The sequence below is a fragment of the Falco punctatus genome (assembly GCF_963210335.1).
Source record: "Falco punctatus genome assembly, chromosome: 12".
NCBI lineage: Eukaryota > Metazoa > Chordata > Aves > Falconiformes > Falconidae > Falco > Falco punctatus.
Window position 1 is genome coordinate 19,978,597 of NC_137592.1, and position 24,188 is coordinate 20,002,784.

General features: G+C 39.4%; 1 protein-coding gene across 1 annotated transcript in view; it reads left to right on the forward strand.

Annotated features, from left to right (window-relative positions):
• Positions 1-24,188, forward strand: part of LOC308072140 (uncharacterized protein) — a 264,344-nt gene continuing 240,156 nt past the window's right edge. Inside the window, exon 1 of the mRNA XM_080408622.1 lies at positions 1-24,188. This exon is cut by the window's right edge and continues 17,456 nt beyond it. The gene's annotated coding sequence lies outside the window, so the exon portion shown is untranslated.

Genomic DNA, 24,188 nt, shown 5'->3' on the forward strand with positions numbered 1-24,188 from the left:
CCGCCCTTGGCCCAGGACCCCATGTCAGCCCCCGGGGCTGTCAGCCCCTGCCCAGCTTCACCCGCAGGCCCACGGCCCAGCCTGGCCTTGGCCTGTGCCAGTCCCCAGGGAGCTGCCCCAGTGCCACCAGTGGCCCGCTGCTGGCTGGGGCGGCGGGACAGGCCCTGGCCACCCATCCCTGCCCTGGCAGACCCCTGGGGAGCCCTCCACCACTACCTGTCCCCTGCTCCAGGGACCCACGGCCCCGTATGGCGCCTGGACACAGTTTGTGGTAAGGCCTCTACGTAGTGCATAGAGATACCGCCGTTGTGTCCAGGTACAGCAGATGCAGCCTTTCATAGCAACATATTTTGTGAGGCAGCATTGGCCCCCAGAAGGAAAGGACTCCTCATGGTAGAGGTGCTGTCCTTCCTTCTCAGAAATGAACCATGCTTCTGATGAAAGCAGGCATTGGAAACTGCCTTTTATTTTACCTTTGTTTTAGTGTATTCTCTCAGCGTACGTGACTCCAGTGTGCTGTATGACAATAATGCAGCTGGACCAAAAATGAAGTCTTCAGTTGTCAGCTTTCTGAAATTAAGTACAGGTTTACAGCTTTTCAGGCTTGAAAATAGCTCTGCTCTTTTATTTTCAGGCTTAGCTGAGAAAGAGCTGAGATTTCCTAATGCAGATATTATCTCTGCATAATAGCTTATATCACAAGTTTTCCATCAAAACTGGTGAAGGCCTTGTGTGGGAATGTCTGGCTTCAGTGGGGTGCCAGCACTTTCTTCAGTCACAGTGGGTTCCAGCACAACCCATACTGAAGCTCAGATGCAGTTAAGGATACACTTTAAGAAATACTTCCATTTTCAGATCTTTCTTTACTCTTTCTTTTCTTTCTTTCTTTTTTTTTTTTTTTTTTTTTTTTTTTAAGCAAAGTTTTGAGTTGTAACAAAGTCTGAGGTCCATCTGGTGACTGATTAACACTGTCTCTGGAATCAAGATGTCTTCATTGCTAGACAGATGAAGGGAAATACATTTTCTCAATTGCAGTGTGTTTGTATATTCTGCATGTTACCAGGAGCACTCTTCTGAGCTGGAGGAATTAAGTGGTCTCTGCAAAGCATCAGCACCTCCCTGTAGTCCCAGAGAGGGATGGTGCTTCACGATGCATCTTTTTCCAAGTAACAGTTTTGAAAGATGCATCCTATTATCCTTCCAGCCTAAGAAACCAGAGGTCTTCTCTACTTTCTGTGCCAAGACCTTCTTTCACCCACATTGCAAACTGACAATGCACAAAGAGCAGCTAGTGGAATATCCCATTAGCCAAACGTGTTGCCAAAGTTAAATGCCCTACTTGTGTACTAGTCTTCATGTAACGGAGCTTTCTGAGTTTCATCCTTTGCTGTCTGTGGCAATCAGCAGCACTTTTTGCTATCCAGTTCATTTTGTATTGTTTCAAATCCTAAATTTGAAGCATAACGCCAGCGTTATTTTTAGACTGACAGAGCACCAGTGCATCGTAGAAGATCAATGGAAAAATTTTGGCAGTGAAGTAGGGAGCAACAGGGGCTTGTGGTGCTGCCCCTTGCACTTGGAGTCCAGGCAGCAGTGGAGGCTTGTGACAGAGGGCAGGCCTGTGCTCTGCTTTCTGTCGGGCACAGTTTGCTCTTGAAGGCAGAGGAGATTTGGTTTTTGTGCACCTCTTGAGTACCGTGAAAGTGACTAACTGCTCTTTCATTTTGAAACTGAAAAGGAAACACATCATCTTGTGGTTCTACTGCCAAAATAATTTGTTTCGATGGCTATTCTTGTTTCTGAACCCTGATGATCACTTGATTTTGCTGTGAGCAAAATGGGAGCATCTGCAGACTCAGGAAAATTTCAGCAGATTCTATCTGACGTCAGTTTTAGTATCTTTTTTCATCACTATGGGATAAGTATTTCTCTATAAAAAGAAAACTAATGCTTCTTGTGTATAGTTATATGATAATTCGAAAAAGGCAATTATTTGGGGGTTAATGGTAATGGCATTTAACTCCATTATCTACTTGGCCTGCTTGCAGCTGACTCATGGCAGTGTCTTGAACCTACAGCTGCATAAAATGAATGATAGGCATCATAATACATAGAAACTTTGTTGAAAATCATACTGCTTCTGAAAATCAAATAACCTCTCAGGAGCCTAGTCTTAGTACTAAATTTTTACTCTGATCATATGTATGTTTTGAATTCTCAGTGTGTCCTGGTTCAGTAGCAGGTTTGGTTGTTGCAACCTCACTCTGTCATTGCCTTAATTAAATAGCACATTAAATATTGTATAAATTCTTATGCATGGATGTTGTCAATACGTAATATGCATCCTCAAAATTGAGAATACAAATAAATGACTTTATAAAGCAGGGAGACATATAAAATTTTGTAACATTGATTTAAGTACCAGCCAGAAGAAGGGGCAGTGCTGATAAATTCTGTGGATAGTTAGGTTTAATTCTTTGTTAGGATAAAACAGAAGCACTGGATTCTGAATAACTTTATATTGGCTGCATTCACTAAGAAATGATGATATTGACTATTTCAGGCAGTTGAACAAGATTTTATTTATACACACACACACACATATATATATACATATACACAACTAGCTGAATACAAGCCTTTTCTGTTGTTACGGAATCATATACTTAATACTTGAAGAAAGACCTACTCTTTATGCTGGGATATTTTTTTCTCTCTCAGCATGTCTTCTATACTTCCACACTCACCTGAGAATAATATTTGCAACTGTTTGTTATCCAGACAAAGATACCTGCTATCATAGGTTGGTCCTAACCTGACTTCATCACACCTCAGCTCCTGCCTTCAGCTTAAATTCTTGCATGGGCAGTTTAGGAGTTTGAAGGAACCTGTTGTTTTTAATACAGCTGTGAAGGGCAGCATTTTATACCGACTCATAAGAGAAGATATATTCTGGACTTACAGAGATCTTACTTTTATGCATATTTTGGAAAATTGAAGGGAAATAAGTAGCCTTCTACCCCTTCCCCCTGAAGCAAAGAATCTGACAGCTGTGAATGGAACAGGCTGAAGCCATTTTGGAGATGGATGTTTAAGTTTCACAGCTTGGATGGGATTGTTTCATAAGTATTCTCTTTTTTTCTTTCATTACACGAGGTTTTGCTTTTCTTGGATCACACAGATTCTTGTAAAAATGTAACAAGCTACTATTCTGAATATGCCAAATAAGAAACAGATGGATCTCTTTAAAGAATAGTCTATCAGTAATATTAATGGGATCTCATATTTAGGGACCAGGCACCTCCCTTTCCTCATGCCAGCCGCCTTGGCCTGAACAAAGAGGCTCTTCTAGCAATGACTTGCACATGGGATAGGAGAAAAAAGAGGTTTTGGTAGCTACAAAATAAAGCACGGCTTTTTTTTTTTTTTTTTTTTTCACTTTTCACAATGTATTTTTAATGTCCTCTACCCTTGGCTATTATGCACAAGGTTTTCTGTGGTGGACTGATTTAAACACAAGGCTTGACCCTGTTGTCAGTGTCTCTTTCACACCACAATTCAACTGGTGTAACTCCATTGCCTCACTGGAGTTCCTCTGACTTAAGTGTGATCCTCCCTGATTAATACCATGTAGAGCTATATTCATGTGACTGAGCAAGAGCCTTCTGAATGAAGACGATTAGAGTTGGTATAGTATTCATAGGTTGTATGTAATACTCCTTAGACACCAAGTTATGCGTTTTAGATTAAACCTTTAGTTCAGGTTTTGCATTATATTTTTTGCTTTAGCTGAAGTGGCCCTCTATTCTCCTGTTCTCTTGCCTCATGACACCTTTCTCAGTAATGTCGGTATGAATGACTCAGTAGTAACTCTACTTCATGAACAACAGTTTTATGTAACACATATCATCTATGTTTCTGTGCTGTATACTATCAAAACCTGACTTACCTGCTGCGCTGAAAGTAAGCCAGAATAGCATCTTCAGAAATGGCTGAAGTATGCCCTTTTGAGCTTATTAGACCCTCATGAGTATACTTGGTCTGTCAAGCCTTGAGTTGCCTGTGAGACAGCTAAGTGGGTGAATGAAAGCATAAGAAAGATCCTGTGATTCTTGTAGCCATCCTGAATGCTCCCAAGGGTGTTATAGGCAAAACAGGTGAGTTGCACAAAAGATACACTTCAGAAAAATCAAATAATAAAGCCGAGATGTTCCTTTACTGCTGTTATTTTTTTACTTGGGATATTTCCAAAGTTGGGTGGATGGGATGTACGGTACTTGTTTGTTGATGAAATGATAACTTAACCTAGATAAAGCACATGCATACTGTTATTTTAGTAAAAGAAACAAGGCTCACATTTAAAAGGGAAATATAATACAGTAAACATCCTTTTGTACCGGTGTAGTTATTTTTCTAAACTGGTGCTAGGCTGAGGTATTTGACTTCCAAAATAGAATTTTTGCAAGAGTCTGCAAGTTCTGTAATACCTTTTCCAATATCTGTTGAGTGAGCCAAAGGTCTGTGGTCAAGTGGGCATCTCAGTTACAACTCTTTACTGAGCATCTAATGCATTAGGCTTTAAATCCCACAGGCCTTTTGCCTCCTGAGCAAAGCTGTTGAGCATTTAATTTTCAACTTCATTCTAATTCCATGCAAAACACCAGAAAATGCATCCAGTCTTCAACTAGTGATGTCCATGAGTCTTGGATGTCCGCAATATTTTTGTTTAAAATATTCAAAATGATCAGGAAGATATTTTTTTTTTTTTAGATTTGATTTTAAAACAACCTGAAAACACAGGGAAAAAACTTACATTTTCAAAATCTAATCCTATTTCCCTCAGAGCACTGGTTTTTTTTCAGCAGTTATTGAAGTCTTGTTAGGATGTCCTGTTCAGATTTTCTCACCCTTTTGTGCATCTCTAATGCATTTTAGAGTGATTTAAAAGTAAGTATTTGATACATCCAGTCTTGCTTTGTAAACATTATTGCCACTCCTCTCAAACTGTAAAAAGATTACTTGTAAACAAGGTAGACATCAGAATGGAGGTAGGTGTGGGTGCTGCTATGCACAGTAATGAGGGTAATTATGCCAAATTACTGGCCTGGGATGCTCTGGGATAGCTCTCATCAGTGTATCTGCTTTATTGTAGAATTTCAGTGTTAAAATGAATATGTTCCCTTGCTACCTTGTGACCTGTCAGAGGATTCCAGATGAAAACCACCTTCTTAGAAAGGAGACATTAGATTAAGGAGTGAGAACTGGTGTGAAAGTCATATTTCCTTCATAAAGTGTTCTGTGTTCAGGATTAGTCCTATGTGAGGCTACAGGAACCTGATGACACCATCTGTGCTTATGCCTGCTACAATAGCAACCATTGCAACCTACTCCAGGCCTTCTGCACTTCCATCTCCAACATCCCTGGGATCCCCCAGGTGCCTTAGAGGGTGTTCATTAGGGACATCAAGATGGGCTCCCCACAGAAGAAAGAATGTTTTGGCTGTGATAATGGTGGGCTGAATACACCTCAGAGTGAAGGTATGGTGTCAGTATGATGGAGAGAGTAGAAGTATTTGATATATCTTGAAGGGAAGAAAAGGGTGCATGTGGAAAATTGCCTGAGTGTTTTGTATTTGGTATCTCTTTCCACAGCACCAAGTGTTCTGGTAGCACAAGCTAACTTGCTTTTAGAAATCTTCCTAGAAACATTCAAAATAGTTTGTCTTTATAGTAGATGAAGATTACTTAAAAAAACCTGAGCTTCTCCTGGTGGGATGTTTGAAGTTTCAGGGTATATGTAGTTTATTTTTGTCTTAAATTAGAGCAGGGAGTCAAAAGTGTTTGCAGAAAAAAAATTGAAATGTTTCTCTTTGATACTATCAGATCAAATATAAGAAAACAAAAATCCTCTCCTTTCAGTGAAGAAATGCTGGATATTTGATGATGACAATATTAATGACCTTTGAAAATGCGTTATAAATCCAGGGCAATGTCAACATTGGTATTAGAGGTGGATAAGTTTGTATAAATAGCATTTAAAGCAGCTTATTCATGAAACAATCTTTTGGATGTTTAGAAATGTCTTACATTATTATGCTTAAAACTTACAGATACTAAGAGCTGACTTGTTGCACATTTAGCTGGAACTGAAAAGTTATTCTTGCAACCTATCATATTTGCTTGGAAGGATGAAAGGCTGGCAAAAAGCAACATTGCTGCTAACTTTGTTTCCAGTGAGGAGGCACCAATACTGTTCAGGTGAACATCCAAAGCATTAAGCCTTCTTTATCAAAATGGTGTTACATACGAACATGTTCCACTGTCAATTGTAGCTGAAAGAATCCTAGTTCAGTGTCTCTGAACAATGCTGGTACATTTTTTTGCAAAGAACAATGCTGGCCATGCTTATCCTTGGGACAGTCGTTAGTAGTTTGATTAGCATTGTTCTGACGTGGTTCTCCAGCCAAAACCTAACAACCTTCCCCTCAGTCCCCCCCTGTGAAAACTATGCTAAAACTCTGTAAGGAACAATGAAGTTTTACAATCATTTAGTGAGCACACTTTTGTTCTTCAGTTGTGTCTGTACAATAAGGGGAAAGCTGCAAAGTGGTGAGCAACCTCATCCCCCGCTAAGTACAAGAAAAAGCACCAGAGTTTAGTTAGTATTTAGTATCTTTTTCTAAGAACTTTCCATTCAGAATTATCAAGATGACCTGATCAAAATGCTTTCTTTCAGCAATGTTTATTTTAAACAAAAGACACTGCACCATACTGATTTGCAAAAGCCCAGGTGATTCCATGGCTCTGAGAAATCTGCTGTATGTAAGGACTTATGTACGGTTTGATGGGTATTTTTGGTATTAAAAGCAAGACATAGGTTCAGTTTCCAAACTGAAGAAGCTTGGTACCGCAGCAAGAGCTCAGTACTGAGACATGTCTGAATCTGAGCTTCAGTAGTGCCTGGTGGAAGAAGTGTTCTTTTCCTTTATGATTTTGGGGTTGCTTAGTGAGAATGATTGCCTTTGCAGCCCAGTTTTCTGTTTCCAAGGTCAGCACAAGAGGAGACCAGGAAGAGACAAGACTAGTGCTTTCTGTAGGTTATGCAGCACATTAAGATTGAGGTTTTCCTGCTTTCAGTCTGTGTTACAGAGATACTAACCATCGTCAACAGGACCAGACCTGAGAATTATAGGATACTTCTTACCATTTCTGTAACACTTATGTGTCTCTCCAGGCCTGCAGAAAATGAAACTTTCTGCCAATGGTGAATAAAAACATAGGTATGGATCTATTATACTCTGAATTTTTAATCATGTCAGGTGAAGATGAATGGGGAAGATACAAAGAAAATTTAGCTAGTGAAATTTGCTTCTGTGTTTCAAGGCTGGAATAATTACTGAGAATGCTGAAATATGTGCATGGCAGTCTACTCTGTACCTGCTAAGGTGGTAAGCACTGTGCTCGTGGCATTGACCATGCAGCTGCCACTCAGCAACAGAAGCTAGCAATTCCTGTCCATGGACAAGACTTGACATCATGAGGTCAAGGGTTGGAGCCTATTGAGAAGTATGGAAAGCTGTAAAAGATAGTTGCCCAGGCTATCTGCAAAACAGTGATGTGTGAAGGCTGGGGTGGCCTATCTGGCTTTCCCCATCTGTTCCAGGGGAACTGAAAGTATGCATGTCTCCACTCTCTCTATTGCAGACCTGGAGAGATTTTTTATTAACAGGAAAGTGGTTTTCACTGTCAGTCTGTGAGCCATCACACAACAGTTCTGCTCTTTCTTTGTACTTCAGTGATGGCAGATAGGGTAGAATGCATGATGTCCAAACTTCAGTAACTTGTTTGCAGCTATGGAAACTTGCATAGAGGAGACATCCTTTCTAGCTGGTCTTGTAGAGATCACAGGGATGAGTGAACTATGTCTTTCTCCTTTATGACCTTGCCTACTCTTTTTCTCCATATCGCTGGTGCAGCTACAACCTCCAGGATCATGGCGGATTGTGCATTTTGCTGGCAAAAATCAAAATGTCGACTGATCATTGTGGTAATTGCTACGGCACTGTATTTCATCCCCAGAATTTTTGTCGTATGTTGCCACCATCCTGGTATCAGCTGAAGACAAAATGGTAGACATCAAAGACCACCTCTGTGATCCTACAAAGCTGCTATTTTTGTGTTCTCTGACACAGCCTTGGGACACCTCCTGCCACCATCCCTGGCATGATTTCTTGCCTTTAAACCTGTAGTCTGGTTAAACACTGTGCCACTGTGGATGACTTAGAATGACATCCTTCAGCAGGTGAAGAATACACTTGTCCTAGTATACCTTAGAGATATAAGTCCTGATCCTTTTCTGACATGCCATCTTCACAAGTATTTTTAAGGCTTGGGAAGATACATAGGTAAGAAAAATAACTTTTTCTCTTAATTTGGAAAGCTTCAGCATAAGGTTAAGGACTTGGACTGTTATCCCCCACTCACAGCAATGCCATACATCTAAGGTAGAAGGCTGCAAAGATATGCTAGGATTTTGGTTAGGCCATGTTGATGGTGTTGGACATAACCTTAGAAACAAATTCAAAGATAACCAAGAAGGATCAGAAAGTAGCTATGATTAGCTAAAGCTGTCAGTGACTAGAGGCTGGGAAATGTGGAAGTGAGAGGCAGTGGGCATTTACCTTTACATTTTTCGATTATATTTAGGCAGCACTGCTATAATGATATACATGACATCTTGTGTAAAGCTGAAAAGCTCTCTTCTTCATGAAGTTAAAAGAGGCTTGCTTCTGCTGAAATCCTGCAGAGATGGAAACTGATGGCTGCCTTCCCTGCTGCTGAGAAAAGCTTGCAAGCTCCCATAACTGATCTTGCAGTACTCACTTCAGTGCCAGTGTCTTACTCATGTGTCCCGTGTTGGCAGTCACAGACTATTATGTGAGCTGGAAAGCTAATGCAGCACGCATGAGGTGTCTGGTTTTTTGGTTAGAACCTGGGTTTGGCTTGTTGCAATGTTAAATTAAGAGTATTAGTAATCTTTTGAATCTGTTAAAATGAAAACTTAACCAGCTAAGGTCTGGGAAGGAAAGACCATGCACCATTGAGGTTTCACTGTGGTGCCGCATGGAGCAGGTGAAACAGGGAGGCTGTGAAGTGTTGTTGGCTGGTTGCAGGGTAAGAGGGAAGTCACAACTATTTCTGGATCATCATTAGGCTTGAGTAGCTTCCATGATTAAAAGACAACATTAAATAAGAGTGATATCCACACTCATAATCCTGTAAACATGTCTCCCCTCCTGTTTCTGCCTGGACAGATTGCTCTGACTTTTCTAGATTGTAATGAAAGTTCTTGTCTGCCTTTGTACTTGAATTGCACTTGATCTCTCCGGAGATACATAAGTCCTACACATCAGGACCTGTGTCCCTCCGTACCCTGGGCATCTGTGATATTCCTGTCTGAAAACTGTATCTGTCCCTGGGTATCTGTCATGCAGACCTGCTTCCTGCATTACTCATAAATTGAGAGATTTATATGAACTTGTTTCTGGTTTACACATGATCAAGCTCCAAATCCTTTAAAGGCATGGCATTGTTTTGGCTTGCTGTCTTGCATGTAATCTTCAGTGCCTGTGGTTTTGTCTGATAATGACCCAGGATCCTGATGGTCCACATGGCATATACTGCATGTAACTGGCCCATATAGCCATGCTGCTCTCATCCAAATCCTTGATCCAAAGGAACAGGAGGTTCCCCTGGGACAATTCTCACAGAGAGAGATCAAACTTCGTACACTACAGCTGTAGCCTTATAGTGGTCATGAAGATGAAGGCATTAATGTCGCCATAAGTAGTTTAAAGACTAGAAGAGTACTGTAGCTCTCTGTTTTGCAGGAAAGTTACACTCTGTAGGTACTTGAGGGAGCAGTATCCAGTGAAAAACAACATTTCTTTCTCTGCAAGGAATAGTAAGAAAGAGGCCTCGAACTTACAAAGGAAGTGTGACATCCAGAAACATAATTTCCAAATCTTTCATGATTGCAGAAGGGGAAGGAGGGCCTCCAGCTGGGTGCAAAGGCAATTCAGGGCACAGCGAAGTACACAGATGATCACAAGTTTTTCCAGAAGAAATGGGTGTTCTGACATCATCTGAGATTTAGACTAAGTTAGGTCTGAGCTGTCAGAGCCAGTCTTTGGTCTGTTCTATGGATCAGTGACCATTTTTAGGTGTTTTTGCTCAGGTTTCTATTATTTTATGAATCAGACAGTATGATATTATCTTTGTATTAACATTTCCCTCACACAGATCTTTTCAGCAGCCCATGATCTTGTCAATCTGGGCAGAGGTAACTGTTGTGATGACAAAAAGGCACAGTTTTATTAGGCTCTGTTAAAATGGGAAGGGATTTTTTTTCAGCCAATTAGTACTGAGGAAAAAAAGCAAATACCATGTCTTCCTCAAACACAGCACACTATGTACTTCTTATTAAGGACAGTGTGTGTGCTGAGTGTCACATTTCAAACTTCAGCTGTTTTTGCTGTTGCCCTATTCAAAAGCAAGTATGGTTAGAATTTCATTACAATGGGAAAAGTGTGTGTGTATATTTGTTTCCCACTGTTCCATAGCACAAAAGCTGTTGGGAATTTGCTCCTATTTTAGCAAGATGTACTGGTGTTGTGTTTTGTTTTGTTTTTACCCTAAAGCACAAAAAGTCAGCTTCAAAAGTGGATAAATGTGTGAAACCAAGAGGCTAAAGAAGAAATAATTTTCCAACTTTGACTGGTATCGGTGCTATTACTGTGCTAGTTGGCTGAATTCTCCAGCTAAGTATCTCAACATACATTAGATTAAAGATCTAATTAGTGTCTTTCCGGAGGTTCAACTAAGATCAGGCTGTTACATGATGTAGTATGTTACTTCTGTAAGTAGTTTTGTGGCTTCTGTATTTCACTGCGGGAATCTTGTGGCTGGCTATGAGGCTCTTAGGGCTCTCTTACATTATTCCAACCACATTATGTAGGGCAGAAGGGTTGGTGTACATGTCTAATTTGACAAGACAGATGAAGTGAAGGAACCAGTCTTTATTGTTGAGATAGGGAAATGAGGTGAAGGAGACATATGCCAAAGATCAGATAGATTAAGGCTAAGAACTGAGGCCATGTCTTACAATTCCCTCAATAAGAGAAAGTATTCTGTTTGGTTATGGCAAACCAATGTAGGTAGTGTGCATGCTGAAGTGATGTCTGTTAAGGTCTTTTGGAATTCCCCTCTCTCCTCCCCTGCCTATTCACAGCAAAATGTATTTTCACTAGCAGTGATTCTGCAGTGCTTTTGTACTATATGTACAGGAAGCTGAATGAGTGTCTGGGGACCTTTTAACTAGATCTATAAAAGGTCTGAGTCAATAAAATCCTGTCAGATCTATCCTTCAGTACTGTGATTACAGAAGAGGAAAAAGAAAGGCATTGCTCAATGTGACTGCAATATTCCAGAGTGTAATCTTCTCCCATGTGGTCATGTTTCCTCAGATAAGAAAAATTGCCGCTCTGCTGTCAGTGGGGATGGGGTCACTGAATGGGAACAGGAGCATTTTCATTTTTTTCACAATGGACAGTTGTTTTGTGTGTTTTCCTGACTGGATAAACTATGTCCATGGTTACTGAGCAAAGTTTATTTCTGTAGGAAATAGGTAACCATGTTTGTGCAGTGGGGGTATCAGAACACAGAGGATTTGAAAGGAAGGGTCCAGAGGTCATCAGCAGAGGGGATATGATGAGGAAATGCAATGAGATATATCGTGTGGATTCTGGCATATACTTCATGGGATGCTTCCTTTCAAGTGCTGGTGAGCAAGAGAAGCTAATAGAAGCTCTTTGATAACACAGCAGCAGGGTGAATTCATTTCAGGGCCAGTTCTTTACCTTGTATAAAATAGTGCAACTGATTTATGCCCACAGAGGATTTAGCTTGAAGCTTTAATTGCTTTCTTGGCTAAGTTGTGTTTTCCTTATGTGTACTCTGACTATCAAAAAAGTGTTCAATGTTATATTTCACCAAAACCTGTTGCTCCTGCCACCCTATTTGTTCATTATGTTCTCTTGAAGTATTGCTGCAGAGTAACTTTATTTCATAGCTCAAATAAAAAATGTGTCCAGAACTACAAATGGCTTTGTGAATGCCAAAAGCATTCCTAAATTGTCCTTTCTTGTTAAGTGACCAGTGGAATGCTGACAGGCTATAAATGTAGAGTTAATCTTACCAGATAATTTATGTCATTGCTACACTGTGTCCTGTGTTTCCACATTCATCTTCAGGTTTCTGCATTGCTTCAGGTATAACTTGTGCTATGACCTTGTTACTGCCTGGAGCACCAATTAAACTGACTGCAGCTCATGTAGGTATGGGCATAAAGCTGAGTGCTTAAGACCCTGCCCAGAAACTGAGATGGAAACTCAGGCCGTTGGTTTCTGCTGAGTGCTATACAGTTATTCCACCTAAGTTTAGGATCTAAGGCCCTTCCAAATTAACATCTACTTGAACCGGATTTACTCTTGAATACTGTATAGCTTTTACTAGGGGAAAGTGATGGTACTTTCCCAAAGAGCTGACAGTATAAAAGAACAACAGCAAACAAATAGTGGACAGCAAAAGGGATATTTTTAAATTGCTTTTGCACATAAGAATCAAATGCATGGAGAGGCTGAATGATTCACATAGGATCATGCTAAAAAATGTGAAATGTGGTGTTAAACTGAAGTTTCAGGCTAGCACCTTGATGGCAGGATGTGAACTACTTTTTTTTTACTGTTGCTTTGTGCTTTGTATGTGCATAAGTGTATCCATAGTTTGGTTATACTTGAATCACAATAAAATATTCATGGTAGGAAAAAAATGGCTGTGGCAATTTCAGGTGTAATTGTATCCTGGCTGCTTGGGGTGACTGTTTGACGTGGTGGAGCAAGTCAGAAAGCATTCATCAACACCATTTCCAGCGTAATATATGCTAGGATCTTGTACAATGGCTGGAACAAAGTGTACTTATAAGAAAACTCATAATTACATTCGTTGTATCCTCCAATAGATCTCAAAGATTTTAGATCTTTGAAGTGTCTCTAGAGGTGGGTAGAAAGGTATGGAATTGTACATTAGACTACAGTCATAGTAAAAGATAATTTTTGCATGGGTAATGTACCTGTCTGAACTGTAGCAGACTTTCCATGTTACCTTTCCTCACATCAAGTGCATATTCTTGGTATTGAGAAGCTGTAATGCAATCTGGTACTCAACAGTGTGTCTTGTACAATCAGCTTGCTACTCATAGCCATAATAATGCCTCATAGTTGCAGCATGTTTTTATACAGCACAAGAAAGGCATTCATCCTCACAGCATGCCTGAGGTGCTGCTGGAGGCTGCAATGAAAGAAAGTGAAATTAGTAATTAGAGTAATTTTTTGGTTCATAGTCCATCTGAGAGAAGCAGACATTGAAGCTTCCATGTCTTCCATGTCCAAAGACTGACTGGTCAGTCTTTTCTTTGATTGACACTTTTAGGGGTGATGTCGGTTGAAGCTCTGTGTCACCTGAGTGCAGGGGGATTTATGATGATTTGTATTACATATCATGGATTTGCTGCAAATAAATAATGGGTGTTCATCCTGGGGCAGAGGCAGCTTCAAGGGTGGACCACCAGTACCTGCAGGAAGATTATCGAGAGGGTGGTGCCAGGCTATGCACAGCAGCATGTGGTGGGAAGATGAGGCCCAACAGCCATTTATTGAAGCAAGAGAGGCAAACTGTACACAGGGAGAAACCTTTTCTCCATGTAGGCAGTTAGGCAACGGAGCAAGTGCCCAGAGGCCTCTGTCCTTGGCAGTTTTCAAGATCTGGTTGACACAGCCCTAAGTGATGTGGTCTGATGTCATGGCTGAGCCTGCTTTGAGCAAGAGATTGACTAGAGACATCCTGTCTCTAGTATCCTCTGATTCCAGGACAACTTACACTACAGCATTTTTAACATATAATTTCTTGAGGAAGCCAATACATTTTGTTTTGGTGGGATCGTACATGTCTTAGAAATTATTTCAGCTTTGATTGAAGAATTCTATCCTGTTATAAGTATTTTGTTAATTATGCTTGTGGTTTGAAAAATGGATGACATCTTATCTCAAACCTCTCCATTCAAAAACGCATAGTAAATCCAAAAACTTCCTAAACCTTCTTTGCTTTTCTTCTCTTCCTCTCCAGAAAAAGTCCCCAAATAAAATTAAAAACTGTTATTAACTGACTGTTAATTGAAATATCAATATACAGGGCAATATTTATTGGTCCAATCTTTGGTTCCATTTCAGTGTTTTTAGTTTGTGTCCTTAAGTGCAATGTCTTTTGTCCCTATTCAAAGAAGGTTCTGCTAAGTCATTGGGAGACATCTTGCAGAACAAGGTGGATTATGAAACACATGGGACACATTATTTTTCAGGCATGCATTGGACTGGCAGCTGGACATTCCCATCATCTCATTTTAGGGGTTAATAGGCAAGAATAACCAGTTTTTTGTGTCTGCAAAAATCAAAGAGGAACATATTTTTATATTCTTAGAAATGATGTATTATATTGCAGAAATGAAGTTGCAGAGACTACGAGAGGAGAGTAACTAGCATGAGATTGTTCCAAGATATCTATTAGGAATTCTTTGAGTTAAATCCTTGCTAGAAATTCAAGTATGCTTTTTGTTTGGATCTTGAAATGATTTAATGCACACGGATCAATTTTTATTCACCATGTACATGATCGGGTATATATTCAAGTCATGAGTGAGAGGATAAAATTTTGAAGTCTTTGGGTTGTTTTTGGCATTTAACTGGAAGAAGAACATGATAGGAATCACATTCACATGGTATTTGAAAAAAGAATATGGTTATATCATACTGTCAACGCTGCCAGCTTTGTTTACTTAACTGTTCAGCTAATACCACTGATATCTCAATAGGGCTATTCATTGGGTAAAGGAAGATTTAGGCAAGTAATGGTGGCAGAAGTAATTTAAATTTGTTTGTGCCTACACCATGAAATAAATTCCTCTTTAACAAAGGACCACCTTCTGCCTCTTTTTCTCATTTTCCATGGTTTGTACTCCAACTGTAGTAAGGTAATTAGCAGTGAAGTACAAACACCAGTAAAGAATGAACTAATCTCATATAGTTTAGCTGTCTAAAAATTACACCTATCTGAAGCAGTTGCTTTGGCAACTTCTAAAACTGAGGCTAAGTAATAGGTGTTCTTTTAAAGCTGTTTATGCTATTGTAGGAATATCTGGTGGATTAACTTAAAGTTTGTTCACCTTTTAGTTAGTTAAGGCTAAATGAGATGAGCCTCACTATAAGCATGGTAGAATTTCACCTTCTGTTTGCAAAGTGGTCATATTTTTATATATTGATCTGTCTACGTGGAACTGATGATGGTATTCTAGTATTCAAAAAGAGCCTGTGAGTCATTGCAGTGTATTATGTATTCTAAGAAACTTACATTCTCCCAGCTACTAAAAATAATAAGATTTTTATTGTCTAAAGTAGCAATCATCTGTTGCAATTTGTATATTATGTAGCAGATTCATTCCTGCATTAACAGCTTTCGGAGCAGTCATTTACTTTACTGGGCCACAAAGTGGGATGCACGCCAGCAACTTGAACAACATAAAATAATAGTGGGTACAGACCTATCAGTAGCACACCTTCAGGTCAAATATTTACTGTATGTAATGCTTTTGGTCCTGCAGTGCACAAAGAACCTTTTGTCCAGATAGCCAACAGAAATTGTGGTGAATCACTTTATATTTTCTGCAGAAGGCACTGAGATTAACCAGAGCAGAAAAATACCAAAGTGTCAGTCCTGATTATGGAAACATTAATTCAGAACAAAGGTTTTTCTTTTATAGCTTTATTTTTTTTAACCAGTACATTGTTTCTTAGACATAAGAGAAGATCCCAAACCCAGTTATAGTCCTAAACAAACTTCTGCACCAATTTCCCCAGTTTCTTGGCTGTATATTTAAGGTGATCTTGTTAGCCAGGGATTACTGAGCCCAGCAAAGACAAAGTGGCATTAAGACTGGTAGAGCTATGCAGACAGGATTGCAGCTGCAGAATTAATACATTTGATGTGTTCTCTGTTCTAAAATCTGAAAGGGTTAGTTTTAGAATGGGTTAGTGGTTAGTTGTAAAAAGGGTTATAAAGGGTTAGTTATAAAATGTTGCAATGCTGACTATGATGAATATACTGCTTCAGTCACACTAGCACTGAGGGAAGTATATTTTTCACCAGATCTTTCTTCTTGGTGGGAAATATCTGGACCTTGCTCATGGTCAAGTGGCTGAGATAATTTGCCTTACATGAAGTGGGCTAGTTATTATTAAGTTCCTCTTTTTAACATCTCTCCAGTCAACTTTGTGCTTGGAACAAGATGAGGTCCCCTCTTCTATAGGTCACCTGCATCTGAAAGATGAGGCAACCCCAGGGTTTCTCGGCACTGCATGACTTGTGTTTGACGTGCAGAACTTCAGCCTCTGCTTTATATTGCTGTAGGTCCAGCTTTCAGCAGACTGTGCTGGCTCTTCAAATGTTTTGAATGGAACAATGCATTATTCATATGCCATCATACAAATTCATGGTCTTTCCGCAAAGGAAATTACTTCTACCTACTTCTAAGACTTCTCCCATTCAAGAAAATTAAACGAAGCACTCAGAGATGTTTTTAATTGCTTATGACTCAGTTGAGAAACTTCTAAGAATGAGTTTCTTTTTGTAATGTAACTTGAGAGCTCATTCATTGAATGTAATTATGCTGTATGATGGATTGGGAAGTATAAGTGGAGAGCTAAATAAGATGGAGATGACAAAATAATGGTAATAAAAATAATAGTGCTTGGGTTATGTGATACTTCCTCACAGTGTACATCACCACACTGTCACTATCTTTGAATACTAATGCAGCCTTGTGCCTTCTTCCTGTAGCATGCATTTAGCAAACAGAGCGCATTGTCTGTCTTCTGGTCTTTGGTGTACGAATGGCTTGGCTGCATGCTTTGGAGCTCTTTGGAGAGGTGGGAGTGAGAAGGCATTTCATCCTCTCAGTGGAGTGACTGCAGACCTGCATCCTTGGGGTCAATGTGCTACCCCTCTCATCTGTGAGATCTGGTGGTAATTTTCACAGTTATGGAGACCAGCCATGCCTCTGCTCTTTCCCTGCCTGGGGGATCAGCTGGAGTCCAAGATGAAGCCTTCAAAAAGCTGTAAAGGCCGCTGGGTGCAAACCCATGTGTGTAACATCATAGTGACCTAGATAAGGCACTGAAGTTGTTTACCACTAATGAAACCACCATGACTTTTTCAACAGCAGTGTTAGAAAAGGCTTTTATAGATTCTTTAACACAAAGCAAACACATTTTATCAGTCACATGAACGAATGTGTTTGCCTGTCTAAATTGCTGTATGGTACCAGGGCTGCTCCTGTTAATCTATAACTAGGAGGCTGGCTGGAGTAGAATCACTTTGCTACCTCAATTAAGTGTTCACTGGGGCCTGCAGAGGAGGAGGGCGATAGCCCACATGTTCATAGAAGGTAACGAATGGAGGTGCCTGAGTTATAGCTTCAAAGAGAGAGCAGGAGTACTTCTGAACTCGAGATGTGGAGAGGAAGGGCTTATTGCTGAACGTTTTCTTTTCTGAGCGCTAACTTTCTCTGTAACTTAAGAAACCAGACTACATGTGCTTTCCAGACTCCCTGGTTTTGTCTAGTGAGACAAATCCAGCCTTTCCCACTCTTCTGTTTCTCTTTTCCCACCCTATTCCAGATGTGCAGGCCTGCATAAACCAGCAGGATTCCAATTATAATGATACTTTCCCATTCACTATTCATCCAGTTTTTTCTTGATGTGAAAATGAAATGTGACCCAAAATAACCCAGGGTGTTGGAGGCGGGGGGGGGGGGGGGGGGGGGGAGAGGGGAGGGGGGCACCGGGCTCTATCATTACATACATGCAATTTATTTCCTCTGAGTGTTTTTTTAATTTTATCTTCCCCGCACCCACCCCACCCACCCCCAGTACTAAAACAAAACAAAACCCCACAAACAGGAAGAATAAAAAATTGAATGTATGCAGGAGACTCCTATTCAAACCAATGGCATCTGAGGACAGGAATTATCTCCTAGATATCTTGCTCATTTGTTCCATAATGATTACTAATTAATAAAAAACAATATCAAGACCCATAGTGATGAGACTCAGAAAAATGATTTCTGCAAACAATACCAGCATTCTTACTAGAAGAATATGGCTAAATAATAAGAATTACAAAGAACAAAGCCTCTGACATTAAGTCCTGGAGCAAAATTTTAATTTACTTTAATTTACTTCAATATCAGCTTTTCCAGAATCACAGTAATATGGGGTAGTATATTATAGTATTTACCCCACTTTTAATACTGACTGGGGGATTGGAGTGCTGTTCTATTTTTCCTTTCCAGGTAAGCTGTGAGAGCAAAATGAATGCTTTACTTGTTGTTGTGCCGTTTGAACATCAGAAGTTGGGTGTGTGGCATTTTACAGGCTAAACAGACAATATCCAGAGGCAAGCTGAAGTACAAGTTAGGTGTGTAAGTTTATTTCAGCTCCTGTGCACAACCCAGAAAAAACAAGGAGTTTTCAAAGAGTAAGCCATGGTATTTTGAGTCTGGTAGAAGACTGAATGAAGGCATGAGGACTTTTAAAGAAAGGCCAGAAAAGACCTGAGAGAAGAAAGAAAAGACCCTGATATAGCCAGTGATCATGTGTCTCCAGAAAAATTGAATTGGTCATTACATCAATTTGGAGAAAGCATGGCTGGCTTGCTTTAGCTTTCTTTTGCTTTTATCTGAAAAGTTCTCAACAGTGCTTTCCCTCCAATATCCTTTTGGGTTTTGCTGAAGACAAAATCTTTATAAAACCTGTTAAAAAAGAGTCAACGGGGAAGTTGATTTGAGTTTTGTTTGTAAAATATCCAGGCTTAGAGGAGTTTTGTTAACTGAGTTACTGGGCTGACAATTAAACTCACCAGGATAAATATGAATGTGCTGAACTATTCTGAAAAAACTGTTCTCAAGATCAGCTGTTTCCAATGACTTTGGCTCTCAGGTGTGGATAACATGTCTCCTATGCCAGAGGTAATTGCTAGTCTTAAGGTCAATACAAAGGTTTCAGGGGATCCAGAGGAGCAAGTTGTTTCCTAATGTAAAACCCAATGGATACAACCAGCCTCTCAAAACAAGGTGCTCCAGGCAAAGTTCTCAACCCGATTGCCTCATTTCTGCACCTCAGGAGGTCCTGGCTCTTAAACAACATTAAAGCTCTGTTCAACAAAACTTTGACATATCCATTAAGTTAAAAAATGTGTTGACCTTAACCATTTATAGATGCTTTGGTCTCATTTCTCTTTCCATACCCATAAGCTGCTGAGGTTTTTAATGTTTGCATCTGGACTCACCAAGAGATATTTAGTACCTCTGAAAAATTGAGTCCCTAATTACAGTGTCCTTCCAGGAACGTGGGGTGTAACTCTGTGACAGTGGTGGATGGTAAGGATGCTTTTTCCTCTTTTTTTTTCCTCTCTTAACATTTTCTTAGTTACATATTTATTACTTTCAAATATTTTTTATCATGTATTTGGAATAAAAGTATAATTTTATGATAGGGGAGAACCATGAACATGCAGGGGAGAACAATGCAACTACTGGCTGCATATCTACAGACCTGTTCACGAGTTACCAAATGTTTTACTAGGAGTGCCATGCTTTGGTGTAATTCTGAATACAGGACTTTAGGTTCCAAATAACTTCATCTTTTTAAAGTTTTATTGTATAATTGACATTTTTTCCTACAGTATTTTCTTTGTAAAACAGTAGGGTACAGTTGGAAATTTTTTATGCTCCTCTGCTTGGTCAGTATCATTGTCTGAATTAATGATAATCTGTGCCTTTAGCTGTTTAAATGATCAGATTTTTGCAGAAACCAGTGCTCTGACCAGAGCAAGAGACATACTCAATCATTCTCACGCACATATGTATACCATTTTAATAGATTGGTTTGAAATCTAGCTCTTTACAATTACCACGAAGTCTGGACTCAGAATGTGTTATTCATTTGGAAATTCTTGTTTACACCAAAGGAGATTTCCTAGCACAGGGCTTATCTGTAAACCCAGAAATAACTGAGATTTGCTTTGCAGCACTTATTCAAGGAACTGCATATGAAAATAAGTTTTCTGAATTCAAAGCAGCCAGGAAAGTTGCCTGTTGGTATTACTTCCCAGTTTTTCTCAATGGAACCTGATATTCTATATTTTCTTATTCTCATAGATTAGGAAATTAATATAAAGGTGGCACAGGTGAGAATCTCTTCATCTCCTGATACATACTCTGCTGGCCAACTGCACCCTTTCACAATAGTGCTTAGCTACCTTGGGGAATGAAAATAATATATGTTCTTTCTTTCATTCATCCCACTGAAAACTTCCTTCCAAAATGAAATGATGGAACTTCTTCTGTGCTGGTTTCAAACTGGTGAAACTTTACTGAGTTCACAAGTTTTTGATGGCTGACAACCAGTGAGATAGGAGAAGAATCAGGCTCAAAAATTCTGCTTTAAAAGCCTGGTTTAAAAAAAAAAAGAAAAAAAAAAGTCATATTTAAAAAGGCTGAGTACTTGCTTGCTTGTGCACTTGACAAGATTTTAAACAATTAGGCAACCAGCAATGGCTTCTAATCCCATGGAAATGGCTGTGGAAAAAAAAGGCTTTCCTTCATTGAAAAGTGTTTAGTTTAAAGCATTCTGTCCCATTTATGGCAGTTTGATGGCAGTTTCCATGGGGATGGGAGTAGAGGACTGCTGAAGTGTTATCATAACTCCTGCAAATGACATAGATGGAGGCTAAAAGATGTAAATTATATTTCAACAGCACCTATAAATGTATTAATTTTGGGAGAGGGAGAAGGGAAAGACAAAATGTTTTTCCTCTTTCTCCATCTGCAATACATCTCTGAGTGATGCAACCAGTCAGAATAACATAAAATGATCTTTTCGGCCTCTCATTCATAGTTCTGCAATGTAGTAATTTTTACTGCTTTGAGAACCTGATGATCAGGCGTGTCAGATTTCTTCAAAAGTATATATTGTTATGCTCATTTTATAAATTTGGACAGCTGAGTCAGAAAAAAGGTTAAGTGGCCAAAAGACCAGGGATCAGGGATATTGCTGGAAAAACAGTCTGCTTGTTTCTAAAGCCCTGGCTAAGGGACTGTACAGCTCAAACAATGACTTTTTTTTCAGGATTCCTATCTCAGAACCCTGGGGGCACCAGCAGGCCCCAGTGTCGCTGCCTGCCCCTCCTTGGCTGGGGTGGTGGGATGGGCCCTGGCTGCCTGGGGGCTTCTCCTGGGAAGCTGCTGGCCCAGGCAGGGGCTGGGCAGTGAGCCCAGGCAGGGGCTGATGGCCACAGGCTGGGCTGAAATGGAGCCTTGGGCCACGGGCAGGGTTGGGTTGCCCTGTGGGGCTGGGCAGGAGCAGGCTGCGATCAGAGTGCCCTCAGGGCCTGACCCTCTGGTGACAACCAGTGATCAGCACAAGAGTTTTCTTAGAAATTGAATTTTGAAACTTTTCAGCTCCAGCAGCCCCAAAATGGGAAAGTAAACTTTGTAGCTTCTGAAAATGACCTCAAATCGAGCGCTGTGCCATCACGGCTTTCCGACATATTGCTTGTCTATGATGTGGGGAAATGATGGCACTTGAACTCGGTGCTCTCTCTGTTTCAGCTGACGGTTGAGCCTGAAACCTGAAGGGTTTGAGCTGTTTCTGCTTTGATAGGTTTTGCACTCAGTCAAATAGATACCTAAAGGGATTTTTTGGAGAGGAGGAGAGGAGGAAGAGAGTATGTGATTCTGAGACCCAAGCTGAGAAAAGGTCTTCTTGTCACCCTTCTTTTTCTTTGTTTTTCTTGTTGGTAGCATTGAGGACATAGTTTTTGACTGGGAATTGTGAAGTATCTGCATGGAGATTAAAATCTCTTCAATAGATCCATGATATGAAAAAAATTGCTTTGTGGATTGCTCATGGAAAATCTGATTTTAAACAGTGCTGGTTAGCTGTGATCTGTTGGAGAGCTGCATGGCATTGTTCCTCTGGTCTGATGTGATGAACACTGAAGTGCTACTACATATTCCATACTAGCTCCTAATTTCCTATGAAGGACATAGGATGTACTAAAGAATAGATATACTGGCCGTCGTTTAATGTTGTCTCAGTACTACATTATGCAAATACAATTTTTTTTTTGTCTGTGGGTATTTGTGACAAACACACGATTCAACTATTATTAATTCCAGTTTCTTTAAAAAAAAATATTTGACAATTTTAATACATTTCCGTTTACTCTTTTAAGTTGTGCTGTGAAATTCGTTACAGTTACAGCTGAATTTCATTTTAATTTCAAGCCGACTCCTAACCTAATCAACATTCAGTGCATTTCTATGGTCTGCCTAAATCTATATAAATGAGGAGAATATTCTTTACACTGTCCTGTTTGGATAGGAAAAGACATCAACCATTTCACAAGTGGTAAGAAACTGAGACAAAAAATGTTTAAAGGTGAATGCTACATAATTACTTAGTGCATGACTTGACGCGAGTGATTTGTGTCTTTTCATTTTCAAACCTTCATCTGTAGTTTCATGACTTCATGAAGAGTCAGTTTTGTTAGAAAGAATTGCTGAATCAGCCTGTGGAAGCGTCATTTGCTAAAGTTCAAATCTGAATTTTAAATTTTCTGTTTTGTTTTTTTGATGGGTATTTAAATAATAGCAGAACTTTTTTATCAAATAATTTATGTAAATCCTTTAGTTTTGGTTGGCAATAAAGGTTACAATTAATGACTAAAGAAATGGCTGATCTCACAAAGAAATCCAGGACTTTCAGAAAATCTGTGAAGAGGATAATCACAGGTTGAAGTGCAGGGACAGTATTAGAGGGAAAAAACATGCAGATTGACAGTCTTGGAAGAGCTATAGAAAGGAAATAAAGCCATTGGTATTTCAATGACAAGAATGTCTAAAATCAAATCAAGGAAAGGGGTCACATATCTCTTCTTCAAGAATTAGCCTTCATTTCTCTAATTCTCTGTAAGTGTGATGACAAGAAAACATCCAAGTTCAGACTGCATTATAAAAAAAGACTTTACATGTTTTAGATACTACTGAAACTCTCCATCATCTCCAACTCCCTTCATGTAGAACTTAAAACCTGCAATTGTGCATCCTTTCTTAATAGTCAGAAGCCATTTCTAGAAGATGGAATATATTCTAATATTTTTTCAGTAACTGTGGGGTGTCCTTTAACAGTTCTACATGCTCAAGGTAAAATGCACATTATACTTAAATCATTTTGACAAATTTTTGCAACACCCTGTTCACGGTCGAAGGATGACTTACTGATAATGCACCTTGGTGGCTATTTAACTGAAAGCAAATATTTATGATCATTTTCCATTAATTTGTAGGCAGAGTGGAATTGTTAATGGTAACACTACTACCTATAAATGGTGCTTGTCAAAGTTGAAATAAGTGGAATTTTCAAATATTTTTTTCAAATATTTTTAGTTACATTCACTGTTGACTGAAAAAGATCAAATTGGAAATAAATCATGAACCATTCATATGTATATCAATAAACAGCTTTCAAAACTACACTGAGATTGTCGTGACTGGACATCTCAGTCACAGCAGAATGTTAAGCTCTTTTACACTAAGTTTTTAGTTATACATATTGCTGAAGGAAGAGCTACTGCAATGCTCAGAATAGTAAACTTTCTCCTAATAAGGTATATAATTTAAAAACTGGTGAAACTTGGAGAACTACTTACTTTACTGTTACAATCAAGTGGTCTGTATGAATGATATAAGACTAAACTGTAGTATATTTTTATTGCTTTTATAGCACTTAGCTTACTCCCATATAATTTAACATTTTTGAAAAAAGAAGAAAATTTGTTCTTAGAGCCTATACTGATGGGGTTTTTTTGTTTTCTTCTTTTCTTTTTTCTGATACTGATACCTGAGAGTTTACTGCTGTGAACAACTGAGAAACTTCTGCATAAACTGCAGCCCTGTGGCA